The sequence below is a fragment of the Drosophila takahashii genome, chromosome 2L, assembly GCF_030179915.1.
Source record: "Drosophila takahashii strain IR98-3 E-12201 chromosome 2L, DtakHiC1v2, whole genome shotgun sequence".
NCBI lineage: Eukaryota > Metazoa > Arthropoda > Insecta > Diptera > Drosophilidae > Drosophila > Drosophila takahashii.
This window is the reverse complement of record NC_091678.1, coordinates 16875452-16888825: the sequence shown is the minus strand read 5'-3', so window position 1 is coordinate 16888825 and position 13374 is coordinate 16875452. Positions and strand designations below refer to the sequence as shown.

The window sequence follows — 13374 nt, the reverse complement described above, 5'->3', positions numbered from 1 at the left end:
TGTGTTTCCATGTCGGAAACTAATTACTTTCCGCGAAACCTCAATAATTGGATTTTTTGCTCGACTTTGGGTTGCTTCTAATCAACGAAGAAAAAAAGATAGTCGAAAACAATGACGTCAATGGTCCGACGACTGGTTTAAACTGCATCGATGACGTCAATTTCGACCAGTTTTAACTGCATAAGCCCACTGAGACCTGCTGCGAAGCCTTGTGGCGAACCATTATAACTTGTTGAGTTGTTATCGCCAAGTACTCTCTGATAACACAGAAGCAGGGCCATAAATATTTGTGTAATTCTGTGTGCCCGGGGAGTACATATGTGTTTGGACATAAGTACAAATGTACGTGTATTTCCTCGTTCTGTTGCCCATATATATTTGCCGGATGTATTACAAAATGGACTGACGAGCTTGATAAAAAAATAAACCGAGCCGAACACAGCAACACGGGGCCAAATGAAGCATAAGCACACAATCTTATCAGCTGATTAAAACAGTTAGCGGGCGGTCGGACAATGTCTTTATCTTTATCCTTATCGCTGTCATGTCAACGCACATGAACACACTCGCACGTTTGCACATAACTGATGTTAAATTATGTTTACGTCTCTTTTGCCATCTGCTGACATTTTCCTTCTTTTATTCTGTCCCTGTGTAAACATTAACCCTCTTAAGGCCAACATCTTTACATCACAATTTAAATTTTTACAGGATAAGATATAATGGGAATGGGAAATTGGTAATACTTAAAATTATTTATGAGTTTTTTATGCTATGTCATATTTACGTTTTTGAAATGTTTTTTAAAAATTGAAAAATCTCAACTTTATTTATTTTACTGTTTTCCAAAATAAATACAAGAAAAAGAACCAGTATCAATATCATTATGACTAAACAAAATTTTGTAGAAAAAATGTGTGAATAATTTTATTTTAAACTGTACATTGAGTTACTATCATATTCTTTGGACAACAAGAGGGTTAGGCGTAGGGAAATGTAGATTTTCCCCACACACACACACGCATAGTGAGAAAGTGAGAGAGAAGGGCAAAGAGAGAGCGCGTGAAGAGCTACAACAATTTATTTTACAAACATTTTACATGCATGAGTCGCGCTACCGCCAAAGTCTAAAATGCCACCCTACCACCCAACCACCCACTACCCCCATTTTCCCCACCCAACGCCCGCCGAAAATGCTTTTGTCACTTTGGACAGCACAACTACACGGCTAATGGGCGAGAGCGAGATGGGGCTATACAACACAATTGAGCATATTGCAGCCGGCAGCAGCAGAAAGAGTGAGAAAGAACGAGAGGAGACAGCAGACAGCTGAACAATAATTTAAATTTATACAACACTGTCACACACACATTCGTTTTAAGGTATTTATATTTTTCTTACAGGTGCCAGGGATGTCACCTCTTTAAAATTTCATTTAATTCAAGCTGTAGCGAATATAAGAATAGTAAATTAAATTAAAGGAATATTTTAAATACCAAAAAAGTTAAATAATTATACAAAGTAAAACAACACGCGATGCTGCGTTTGAACAAAAAAGAACCTATGACAAATAAATATGTGTATAAACTACAAGTACTAGAACCACACGGCGTATGCGCAATATACAATGAAATATAAATCATTTACTATTTATTTAAAGCTGCGAATGACTGCCCTGTTGTTAAGGTGATTAAGCAATATTGACAGATTTTCAGTATTTTTAGGGCGTATACGTAATATTTATATTGCTCATACGCAACGTTGCTTAATATTTGTCTTTAAATTAAATATGTATTTTCCTGCCCTTAACTACTCCAGTTTCTTAATGATAGTATAGCGTATCCCTATTAAGTCAAACATTTGAACAAGCAATGAAACCTGAAACACTAAAACCCAAAGCAAATTTCCATCAAAAAACAAAAGCCACAATATTAAGCAAACTCTGGGCAAGCTTTTCCGGGATAAAGCCAAATATTTTTAATGGCTTGCAGCCCTGGTGTACAAAAGCACACCTTAGCATTCCTATCCCGACCCTTTTGCCTACTCTATATATACCACATTTCTCAGCCCGACAAGCCCTAAACGCTTAACCGTCAGTTGCCGTTTTTGTTCCCGACAGAGAACAAGAAATTTATGGTTTATTGCTTGTTCATCTAGCATAGTTTTTGTCGCATTCCTGCTTGCGCCAAATAGAAGTGAGCACAAAACAAATGAATGTGCTGCGGTGCGATGCGGTGGGGTGGGGTTCGTCTAAAAAAGCGCAAAACTAAAAGTTTATTTAATCAAATTTATGGGACTGCCTGTAGTCTTCAGAACAACACCCCCTTCCGGAAAATCAAACGCCCCCCTGCATCGCAAACTTGTGACATATTGTTAAAGGCAGTTGCCTCTGGGTTTATGTGCGTACAAATTGGCAGTATTGGTTTGTCAATAGGTATCAAAGACCATATCTTTATCAAGCATATTGTTATCAAATAAAAACACCTCTTAACGAGGTAAAAAACTAGTGACGACCGCACCTTCAACATACAAAAGTTCTGATATCAACATTTGTGACGAAAAATTATTACACTCGTCATTAAATAGACTTTCTAATATTTTCTCATTCGGCCCGCCCTAGCAAACTATTCCAGCCTTTTTCCCCTTACAGGCATTTTCTATTGCAGCGTGACGAATGAGAAAAGATTAGAAAGTCTATTTAATGACGAGTGTAATAATTTTTCGTCACAAATGTTGATATCAGAACTTTTGTATGTTGAAGGTGCGGTCGTCACTAGTTTTTTACCTCGTTAAGAGGTGTTTTTATTTGATATCAGAAGTTTTTGTTTGTTTACATTTGCTCTCATAGGAGCTAATATATACATTTAAATTTAAATTGGTCAATCATAATTTTTAAACTATTGTATTTTAACAAATTAAGTTAAAAAGGCGTTGAAGTATTTCAAAATACCTTTTAAACGAGGTATAGTACATGTCTGTACCTTTAGTAGTGTAGAACTTACAAACTAACGAAATTTAGCTATTTTTAGCTTTTTCCCGCTAAAGTAGCGGCTTTTTCCAAAAGTCGTAGAACAAAAGATTCCTATATGGAACTCTTAAGTGCAAATTTACTGATTCCATGACCCTAAAGTACAGTTCGGATACCCTCCCACAAAATTCAATACTCAGGGAGCGTTAATTGTTCGAGCTGGCAAAAGTGGCTATTTTCGAATAAAAATAACTCTTAAACGTGACTTTTTACAGTAATGTGTTATATACCAAAATTTAAGGAATCTCAAGGGCTATACAGTTTAAGGTTTTAAAGAAAATCGTTAGAGCCGTTTTTGAGAAAAATAAAAAAAAGCTAAAAAAAAAGTTTTAAAAAATTGTCTTTTGTTCATATTTTTTTAAGTATTACATTTACACAAATTGCATATAGAAGGCGTTTATAGCATTTAAAAATACCTTTCAAACGAGATGCAGCACAAGCCTGTAGCTTTAGTAGTATAGAAGTTACGGCTTTCCGAATTTTAGCTACTTATAGCTGTTTTCCCGCTAAACTAGCGGGTTTTTCCAAAAGTGGTAGAACAAAAGTTTTTTATATCGATGTGATGAACGTCATATCAAATTTTCAGAACTTAAAAAACATATTTTGGACAAGTGGACAAGTGGACAAGTGGACAAGTGGACAAACAGAATTAAATTTTCATTTTGGGAAGAAGAAGAAAATCTTATTTTGGCTATAACTTTTGAACGGAGAGTCGGATTTTGACAAATGACCCCTCATTCGACGGGTATTTTCAAAAGGAATACAACTAAAACATTGCGAGGGGGCATTTATCCCCACCGGCCCCAACAGCTCCAAATTTCGAAATTTTCACTTTTTCACTTTCACCGCTCTCTCTCCCAAGCCAATTGATTTTCTTAAAGTCTTGGTATGCAATCCTGTTAGTTTTCGCAATACCTTTCGATAGGTGTATTATTCATTATGATCGGACCATCACAGTAGATTTTCATTTCTTCGTGTATATATAGTAGTCGCCTTCGCACACTCTCCTGGTGCGCTTCGTCACTACATGGACTGCCGTCCATAGTGATATTAAAGTGAAAAGATATATGGGCACTTCCAAAATGTCGCTCGGGACATTTGCACAACTTTAAAGTTGAAAAAAATTTGTAAAACAATGGATTTTAATTTTAATTATGGGCTTTTCTTTTCACTCTTCCCAAGCTCTATTTTTGGTAAAAATCTTGATTTTGTACCACTTTTAGTTTTTAAGATATCGGTAAAAAACTGCCGTATTCGCTCGGGACAAAAATAGAAGTGGATTTCGGGGAAGTTCATTTAACACTAGATATTAGCGAATTCTGATGGAATATTTGAATGCGATTTTTTTTAGAATGTTGTTCAAACATGTCGCTGTGAAATGCTTTCGGTTTTACTCAAAAATTCTTTGCCGTTTTTTTTTAATGCAGTTTCAACCACATTCGCTCGGGACATGTCGCTCGGGACATTTTTTCCGACTGTTTTGTAAAGCGGATTTCTTTACCTCTATCTCTCAATTGCTGGATGTTTTGCTTTTAACTTAATAGTTTAGCATGTGAATGAAGCATTCAGTACAGAAAAATGTCACATATTAGCATTCCTATAGGATAAATTAACAACAGAAGACAGGTCCAAAAAATAACAAAAAAATAGCCAAAAACTGATTTTTGCGTATATTGGTGGAGTTTGTCATAAAAATAATCAAAATATACTCCAAATTTGTAGTTAAGCTCAGTATCCAACTAATTAGAAACTAATATCGGGGCAAAATCATGTGGAAATATGTTTTATTCAAGTTTCAAGGTTTTTGGCTTGGTGGACTTTTTTTTGGAAGTGCCCATATGTTAAAATCCCACATAATTTGGGTGATATGATGTCAAAAATCATATTATATTATACATGTCGCTCAGAGCATTAGCATAAAAGTGTTTAAATCCTTATTACACTTGAACAAGTTTGTTCTACCCAAAAAGCTTCAAGATTTTTATTATTTTTTAATGACGGCATTTTGGTTTTCAAAAGAAACCACATCGAGAAAAACAAATGATCATCTTGTTATTGTTGTTCCTATATTGGCTATTTAGATTCGGCATATGTTGTTGTCAAAATTGTTGTAGCCGAAAGCAATTAAATTAAAATTTACACAGCGAATTTGCAAAACACCGCGAAAACGAACGCAAAGTGCACGAGAATTACACTAAATGAACACGAAAAAAAAACAACGAGTATAAGAAAAATTAATTAACACCAAGCTAAAATGGTTATATGTGTATGGATGTGTGACTTTGACTGTATCTGTGATTTTGTTTTATTTTTAGCAGGCGCTGCGCACGTGAAAGCACAGTTTTAAGTGCACTGGATAGCCACATCGTGCGCAAACTAATTTCAAACAGTTTGAGGGCCACCAGCAGAACACCCAACAATTCCCCAAAAAACTTTATGAAAATCTGATTTACAACTTTTGCAGTCGGTAAAAAGTTTAAGCTCATTTGTATATAATTAAGAAAAATGTTAATCCATGACCAAAGGAGTTTATATCCTGTAAAAACTACATGCAAAAGGGTGAGCTGACTCGTTTAAACCAAAATATTAAAAAATGTAGATAATGTCAAGTATGGTAAATGTAAAAATTTAAATAATAAAAATAAAATAAATAATTTCCAAGAAATTTATCATCTCTAATTGAAACACAAAAACTAAGCCCTGTGTACTACTAATTGTTTTGGCCTCAGAAATCGCATGCCTCCTTTGCGTTGGTTTATTCCCCAATTATATAATTGATTTTTCCGAAAATGCTCAATACTTCAAGTGGCTGACTGATTGACTCAATTGCCGTATTGACGATCGATTGAGAGCGTCTGACCGAACCGGATTCACCCATCGATCGATCGATGGGTCAGTGAACGCAAGGCGAAGGCAATCGCCTTCGTATGGAAAGTTCATTAAGTAAATTGCATGAGAAATGCCAATTAAATGCAGAGAACTCGGCTACACTTGACAAACAACAACACACAGATATTAACGCAGAGTCAGATACAGATACTCGCACTGTGAGGCCAACGAAAACAAAGTAATTTGAATGACAACAACGAACAACGAACAACGAACAGAAGCGATAGATAATGAAGGGATGATTCTCTGGTGCGAAGCAGGGGGATGTGTCACTTTTAAAATGCGCCAACTAACCATTATGGTGATTATTATTATCATGCTTATCATAATCAGCCAGAGATTTATAAATAAATATTTAAATACGCAGCCGGGTTACGCGAGGAAAAGCAAACACAATGAATGGGATGGGATGGGGATGATGGGGGTGATGGGAGTATAGTATAGTATGTATAGTAGTCATGTGTCTAGGTTTTGTATGCTATAATACGCTCTCTATAGTGTGTTTGCTCTGCTCTGAAAGTGTGCGTGCTCTGGCTGCTGCTGTAAATTGAAATAAAAAATTGTTTGTCTATTTTAAAATTAGCGAAAGCAACCAAAACGAAAATGACGAGGGGCGCTCGTAGCTAACCGTGCGATATGTCTGTGCCCGCACCTTTGCAACCAACCTACCCCCTCCAACAAACAGACAATATAGTATCTGTATCTCGCCGAATGTGTGCGTGTAAAAAACTTTGTGCAGCTTAACCCCACCGCACAACAAAAGCAACAGCCGCGAAAAACAAGGCAGCACGCAAAGTGCATCGGGGGATAAAACAGAAAACAACAGCAACAGTTGCATTTGCATTTGCAATTGCAGTTGCAGTTCACTTTTACCGCTGATACCTTTGGGGACACTGGGAGAAAGGGGTCGATATTTTAAGTTGGCATGTCTAAGGAACAGGGAAACTTTCTTGACATAGGGTATTCGATTATTTTGGCCCCCATTTCCGTACAATATCGAAAAAGCCTCTGAACAGATATAAAAAACCTTAAAATATTTCCCATGAGTTATTATACCCTTGCAGAGGGTATTATGATTTCAGTCAGAAGTTTGCAACGCAGTGAAGGAGACGTTTCCGACCCCATAAAGTATATATATTCTTGATCAGCATCACAAGACGAGTCGATCTAGCCATGTCCGTCTGTCCGTCTGTCCGTCCGTCCGTCCGTCCGTCCGTCTGTCCGTCTGTCTGTTTCTACGCAAACTAGTCTCTCAGTTTTTGAGCTATCGGGACAAAACTTTCGCAAAAGTCTTCTTTCTATTGCAGGTAGTATATATGTCGGAGCCGACCGGATCGGACAACTATATCTTATAGCTCCCATAGGAACAATCGGAAAAAAAAAACTTTAAAAAATTCTAGCTTCGGTGTTTTTTGAAATATTACCTTCTTCTTTTGGGGATGTTATTTTTTAAATATTTCTGAATTTCGAATTAATTTTTTAAAAAATCGGACTACTATATCATATAGCTGCCATAGGAACGATCGGAAAATTAATGGAAAAGTAATAGGAAATAAATTCAAGCTTCTTTGGTTTTTATTGTATTATCTTCTACTCTAGGATATGACTCTTTTTAAATATTTCCGAATTTCAATTTTAATTTGATCAAAATCGGACGACTATATCATATAGCTGCCATAGGAACGATCGGAAAATTAATGAGAAATATTAGAAAATTGAACATTTTTGCGATTTGTTAATTAATAGGAATGATCTGCAAGGGTATATAAGCTTCGGCTGGCCGAAGCTAGCTTCCTTTCTTGTTTTTTAATAAGAAACATGAATTTCTAACATGAATTCCAAGCAAATACCATTTTATTAATAGCAAATTGTCAAAGCTACTTTTTTAAAATAAAAATTTTAAAATAAGATTTAATAAATTTTGAGTGATTTATCACTATGTTATTAATGAAAAATTAAGTTTTATATTTTATTAAATCAACATTGATTGACAAGGTGTACTTTGTAAAAACAAGCTGGAATATCCCTAATAACTAATACTAGGGATTAAACACTTCAAATACAATTTCTATTGGCACATGTGGAACTGAAAAGAACTTGAAAAATGTTCCTCATTCATTTATCCGTTGGCTCTTGGCCTCTGGGATTTCTTTTTTGTTTTCGGACAAATGCACATTAGACGTCTTTAAAGCAAACAAACATTAACAAAACACTTGTTTAACGTTTTCAAGTATGTAGAAATAACAGGGGAATATCTATGGATGGTGCTGAGAATGTGCGTCTGCCTTCTGCCTTGTGTCTGTACATAAATATTTTATTTGCTTGCAGTTGGTGTGTCTAATTAAACGAAATAAACATAGGCTAAATTTAATTTCAGCCTCTCTAGTGGCGGTTTCTATTGGCCATGGAAAAGCCATACAACTAGAGGCGAACCCGGAACAAAGAAGTGGGTATTTTGATATCGTTAAGATACATTTAAACATTTTATAGGCTATACATTGTTCTGTTCATTTTACAAAAAGTGAAAAAGGGTTTAAGAAAACAGATTTCCTAAACGGACTTATATAAAAGCAGTATTAAAAATAGTGTAAAAAACATTTGGGATCCCTTGTGAATTTTAAGATTTGTAATTTGTAAAAAATTTTAAATTAGTTCTACAACTCCAGTTAGAAGTTATAGCCGAACCTACAGACATTACTCAAAAATAGTTATAACTGAAAATATAGACATTGCTCAAAACTAAATGATTTCTGCCTCAAATTCTAAACGAAATCATCAGCTCTAAATCGATTTTTATTGTTTATGCTTGTGTAATATATGTATTCGGTTTTATACTGTTTGACAGGCACTGTCAGTGCGATCATTGTTTGGGAAAAGAATCATTGCGCTTTGCATACGTCACGGGCCATCAGAATTGATCAATAAATTGTGGGGCCCGCATACGTACGAGTATGTCTGCCAGTTTTGCTGAATATTTCATTTGAATGCCCTGCTTTCGTTTGGACTTAGGCACTGGGCACTATTCCCCTATGCTATTCGCCATCCCCGGGCCCCACTGTATGCGCCATTTATGTCAATTATTATTGGCTTTGGCACAATTGGAAACGAAACGCAAATTGATGCGAAGAAAAGAAAACTAAATCGAGAAACTTGCAGATACAAATGTATCAGCGCACGTGTGTGGGCCGCCGGGCAGTTGCCAATTTATTTATGTATTTATGGTACTTGTAAAAAATATTACTGCTCGTACAGTGAATGCTGATGGATGGTGGTAATGCTTTTTAATTGATCATCATTGCTGGAGCAATTGTTCTAGAAATTGACGCATTTACTGCCTGTCAAAATTGTAAATATGCCTAAAAATGTCCGCAAATTCCCATGTATTGTATCATCACAGTTTTATTATCATTTTATGCGCGCCTGTACTTTTGAACTTTAAGACAAAGGCGGCTAGAGAGAGACAGGGAGAGAGTCAATGCCACAGGCGATAAAGCTGTTTTTTCCAACGTCTTATCAGTAATTGTCGTGTACTATATAGTAACTCAGAGTTCCGATATGAAAGCAAAAAACAATGCGACACTCTGTTATAAGCTAATCAAAATTCTTATACATGTGGTCAAAAAAGGTATAGGCAAATATATTTTTTAAATACCCACTTAAATGGAGCAATATAAATATCAGAAATAATTTTGAAATAAACCAAACACAATTTTTATCGTAAGCTGTTTATATATTTTATCTAAATACTAATGCGGTAAGATAAATCTAGAAAGTACTTGTTATAAAAACCCAAAGAACATAAATTAGTTTAGAAACTTAAATTTTAATATTTTTTTTATTTTTTCTACCAGGACTTTTAACGGCATAATCTCACAAAATCTGAAAATCCTGCCAGAGATTTGCATTTTTTTTCTCTGCCATATTTTCTGTATATTTTTCCTCATCGTCACAATGGAAAAATTCCTCTCTTTCTTGGAAATAGCGACAACAATTCCCAGACAGTCACTCAAAAAAAAAGAAAATATTTGAGCAAAACAGAATAAAAAAAAAGTGGGAATATATAATATGTATGTGTATTCCACTGTGGCTGGTCAAATGCCCCACACGGGGGGCGGCTGATTGATTGGGCGGGAAAAGGGCTGAAGTGGTGGCATTTTCTTTGGTGACGTTGTTGGCGACTCTTTGGTTTGGCATTGCTTTTTGTTGCCGCCGATGAAAAGTCAAACACACAGCAACAAAAAAAAAAAAAAAAAAGAAATAGCCGTGGAGCACTTCTGGCAGACAGTCAGACATTCAAAATACACACATCCATATAATCTATAGGAAGATATATACAAATATATATATATGCATGCGGCCAGGCACAGTGGGCCATACGCAATTGTCTTTAAGTGCGAAAAAAAGAGAACAAAAGATGAAAAACGAACGAAAACTTGACATTTGGGAAGGAGAATATTTTAAGAGTAAACAGCGAGAGAACCAGAGCAGCATGGTATGTATATTTTTATTGTTCTCACGCAGGAAAAAAAATCAAGAATAACACTATATTTATTTTTAAATATAATACTTAGCCTATAACAAAGGCAAATATTGGAGCGCGCGCATACAGAAAAGCAAGCACGGATATAGCCGTTTGAAAGGTCTGCCAAATGTGTGAACTTTAAGCTTTTATCGGGTACCTGCTAATAAAAGAGCAACATCCATAAAGAAGTGTGAGGATGGGGTTTCGTGGGGAAGGGGGTTTTCCAACGATAAATAGATAAGGGCGTTAAAATACAACTTTGTTTTTGTGCTCGGCATCGTACCCCTCTCCCCCCTCCCTCTTCCACCGCCCTCAATTAGCAGGAAAATGCATCACAGAAAGGTGCACACGCATATGCATACACTGCGCGAAACAAGGAAGGCCGCTCGAAAGTCAAGGTTGCGAAATTTTTGTGATTTACGGCCATTTCACTCCGCTATTGTGCGTCATTAAAATGAGAATTTGATTCTCATCTTGCGTCACTAGACTTTTTAATTAAATTGGCAACAGTTCTCGACGATGATACTGTAAGATGCCTTAGAAGATTATAATGTAATGTAATTTCAAGAGTATTTAATCTTGCTGACTGTGCTATGTTTATTAAATCAAATACATTTTAATATATTAAGGAGATAATATCGACTTTCAGGATGGTGTTAAATTAAGTTAAACCCAGTTTTTTTTTGAAAAGAGAAAAATTGTTTTTTTATCAATGTTTCAATATTTCATAAAATCAGTGAACATATTATTGTAAATGGCCTTGCATTTCTTTTCAATCAATCTACTTAGTTTAATTAAATAGTAAAAGCCCGCCTTGAGCTTCGTTTTTTTCTGTGTACAATGCATACTTACAATGCATATATATATATTTATGGACGTGCCCTGTTTAAGCAACCATTATCTGGCACGGACCGGAAACACAAGGCAACCTCTGTATTAAAGAACAACAAGAACAAGAGTCAGAAGAACAGAAGAGGCAGCAGAAGCAAAAGCAGAAAGGAAAAGAACGTACAAACGAACGAACAGTGCAAAATGTGCCACAACCAGTCGAAAAGAGACAGAGGTAGAGAGTTTTCCACTGCAATCGCAGAATTCCAGACAATGTGCAATCAGAAATGGTGGGCGATTGTGGGCGGGGGGAGTGCAAGCCAATGCCACGCCCACACTGAAGCACTATAGCAGCATGGCACTATAGAAAACAGAAACTGCCAGCCAAGCCTTTCTTTCACCATGACGCCTTTCTCTCTGTGTGTGTGTGTGTGTGTGTGGGTGGTCCTGAAAAGCAACCCACCGAACCCGAACCCTAGCGCAAAACCCAACCCGATCCAAGACCAAACTCAACTGAACTAAACTGAAGCCAACGCCAGGCAACGATGACATTGAAAGGGAAATTACATTTCATGTTTATTGTCTTAATAAAAATAATGTTTTCGCAAAAGAGGCAAAACACCCATAGCCTCCTGTACAACACCTACCCACCCCACCGCTTCCATATCCCACAAATCATCTCGGATTCAATGCAAAATGCAGATACCCCAAGACAATCTGTGCCTTTTGTAATGTATTTTTATAGCAAATGCAGCAAAAGCAAAGGAGAGGAGAACAACATTGAATTATTGTTAGCAGTTCAAGGAGTTAAAGCGAAATCCTCTTGAGATTTTGATCAAGGGGTATGATTTATACCCAAAATGTTCCTGCCAAATCAAGAGATGGTAAATTCACTTTCTACTTTAAAATATAGGAAATGTTCAAATTTATAACATGAATATACCGCCTTTTGTAATAATAATTATCCTCAGGAATCTTAATTTACTATTTTTTAAAATTCCCGTAGATATATTTTCAGGTATTAAATTTTATTTTTTAAATTTAAAGTTCCTTGGTATGTCATTTTAAATTTCTATCCCTTTAAACCCCAAAAAAATTCCATAACATTTTTGACCACTCCCAACCTCTTTTGATCCCACTGTGCATCGGTTTCGTTTTACGCTCCTTGTTTGCTTTAGCTTCCTTTTGCTGGGTGAGCCGAAATTTAAATATTTGACATTTATTAATGTAATGAAAATGTCATTAAATAAACATGGCAAAATGAAACTGGTTAGCCAAATGTGCGCAGTCAACAGCCGAAATGAAAGCACTTGCCAAGGAATTCCACCTGCTCGGATATTCCGCAAAAAAAAAAGAAGAAAATGTACATATATGTATGTGACAAGACCTAGGGAATATTCTCAAGCTTCGGGGCAGAATGAGGGAGATGCGGCATTATTTTTTGGCTCTTCGCACATTCGTCCGCAGCATAAACACCTGGACAACACGTGGTTTTTCCGCCACTAGCTGAAAATTGCTTTGAAGTGGTGTGGGGAAAATTCAGCGGGGAGACAAAGGAATGCTTCTTCATATTGGCTTTCTGGTTTTCGGGCTGCTACTCCCCCGCCCCCAGAACTCAAAGTGATTCATGTAGTGCAAACATACGTACATATATGCACAATGTACATACAAATGTTTGCCCCGCCGCCCACATTATCTCCCTGGAGGGAGCACTTTTCTTCTTTTTTTCCATGCGGATTTTCCTTCAATACGTGCCTGGAAATTTCTTTAATTTCGTATGCTTATTTACGTAAACAATTTGAAAAATCATTGAAAATGTGGTACACTTAAGAGAATTAGCCAAAAAAATATGTAAACACAAATAGGGCTAATGAAAACTAAGTAAAGTACAATTAACGAATTGGTAAACCCTATAAATAGGCAATATTTTTGCACAAAAACATTTTCCAATGAACCAATTTTTAACTTTCTTTATGCTCTAATAACCCAACCGATGCGCAAGTATAAATAATTGAATAAATCAATCACAGAACCTAATAAAGACATGAAAATAACCTTAAATTATATTCGCCCTGCCTTTTAATCGGCTCCTCTGTGCTTATGGCCC

The 13374-nt window shown here is 36.1% G+C and overlaps 1 protein-coding gene across 6 annotated transcripts in view; it reads right to left on the bottom strand.

Moving 5' to 3' along the window:
* Bsg (immunoglobulin domain-containing protein Bsg) overlaps positions 1-13374 on the bottom strand; it is a 37222-nt gene that overhangs the window by 14692 nt on the left and 9156 nt on the right. The gene's annotated exons all lie outside the window — the stretch shown is intronic.